Genomic DNA, 799 nt, shown 5'->3' with positions numbered 1-799 from the left:
AGCACTGGCTGCTTTTCCAGAAGTCCTGAGTTCAAAAAAAAAAAAAAAAAAAAACCTGAGAAGGCTTAAAAATAAGGGAGAGTTTAACACAGAATTTTGCTGTTTGTTGGTGGTGTGGTGTAGAGAGATTTCCTGATTCGGCAACAGCAGCAGAAAAAAAAACGCTGTGTCATTTTAAAGCGCGGCTTCCTGGGGCTGTGCCACCAGTGCAAACTCTGGCTTTAAAGCATTTCAAGGGCTTTTATGGGACTGGATGTTTCTATTCCCGCTTGGGATCGGAAGGAGAGTGCTCGGAGACCATGCCGATGGCTCAGCGCTCCCCACCTGCACCTGGCTTAGGCAGGCGGAAGAGCATGGTGGATTCCTGCCGCCATATAGAGAGATGTTTTCAGACTGTGAAGTGCTCTGCGTGTCAGATTTGGATGTAACTTCGATGAAAAGAGTTTCTGTGCCACACGCTCAGTCTCAGAGTTAAAGTGCTGAGTGCGGCTCCTACCTGGCAGCCCCAGAGTAGTAGAAAATGGTACATCCTCCATTTTGATATTGGAGCCACCATTCAGAGCAGCCCTCCGCTCTGCAGCTCAGAGACATAACTGATTCAGTCACAAGCGGCTCCACCATGTTGGACTGGGCGGGACAAACAGGCAGTACCTGTTTTTGACCTAGGAATTGTCACAGCTTAGATTCTTAAGCACTTAGTGATTTAAAGGTGCAAAACAAAGTGCTCCTGGATAGTAAAAAGAAAATTTACAGATTCACAATAAAACAGATTCAGACACTGTTGGATGAATGTACGTAG

Source organism: Microtus ochrogaster, linkage group LG1 (genome assembly GCF_000317375.1).
Source record: "Microtus ochrogaster isolate Prairie Vole_2 linkage group LG1, MicOch1.0, whole genome shotgun sequence".
NCBI lineage: Eukaryota > Metazoa > Chordata > Mammalia > Rodentia > Cricetidae > Microtus > Microtus ochrogaster.
The sequence above is the reverse complement of the archived record's forward strand: the minus strand, read 5'-3'. Positions refer to the sequence as shown.